This window comes from Mandrillus leucophaeus, unplaced genomic scaffold (genome assembly GCF_000951045.1).
Source record: "Mandrillus leucophaeus isolate KB7577 unplaced genomic scaffold, Mleu.le_1.0 Scaffold291, whole genome shotgun sequence".
Classification (NCBI taxonomy): Eukaryota; Metazoa; Chordata; class Mammalia; order Primates; family Cercopithecidae; genus Mandrillus; species Mandrillus leucophaeus.
This window is the reverse complement of record NW_012103043.1, coordinates 658467-659450: the sequence shown is the minus strand read 5'-3', so window position 1 is coordinate 659450 and position 984 is coordinate 658467.

Genomic DNA, 984 nt, shown 5'->3' with positions numbered 1-984 from the left:
TTGCTTGAACCCAGGAGGCAGAGGTTGCAGTGAGCTGAGATTGCACCATTGCACTGCAGCCTGGGCAACAGAGCGAGACTCCATCTCAATAAATAAATAAATAAATGAAAAATAAATAAATAAATAACCTTTCTGTTCCGGGCTCATTTCACTTATAGTGTTCTCCAGTTCCATTTATGTTGCCATGAATGGCAGGATTTCTTTTTTTTTAATGGCTGAATAGTATTCTGTTGTGTATATGTACCATCTTTTCTTTATCCATTCCTCTACTGTAAGAACACCTAGGTTGATTCCCTGTCCTGGCTAGTGAATAGTGCTGCGGTAAACATAAGGGTGCAGATGTGTCTTTGATCAAGGATTTCCTTCCTCTGGATTAACGCCCAGTCATGCAGTTGCTAGATGGTATGGTATGTCTATGTGTGGTTTTTATGAGGACCCTCTGTGCTGTTCTCTATTGTGGCTGGGCTAGTTTATGGGACCAGATGTGTGCACTTTCCCACGAAGAGTGTATAAGAGTTCTCTTTCCTCTGCAACCTCACCAGCATTTGTGATTTTTTTTTTCTTCTTGATACCTTTGTGTAGCTTTTTAGTGGTTGCTGTAGGATAAATATATATATAATGTATATTATATAATCAAAGTTTCCAGGTGTCGACATTTTATCATTTGGAATGAAGTGTAAAAACCTGACCTCCCAGCTGGGCATGGTGGCTCATGCCTGTAATCCCAGCACTTTGGAAGGCTGAGGCAGGCCGATCACCTGAGGTCAGGAGTTCGAGACCAACCTGGCCAACATAGTGAAACCCTGTTGCTACTAAAAATGAAAAAATTAGCCAGGCATGGTGGTGGGCGCCTGTAGTCCCAGCTACTTGGGAGGCTGAGGTGGGAGAATTGCTTGAACCCAGGAGGCAGAGGTTGCAGTGAGCTGAGATTGCACCATTGCACTGCAGCCTGGGCAACAGAGCGAGACTCCATCTCAATAAATA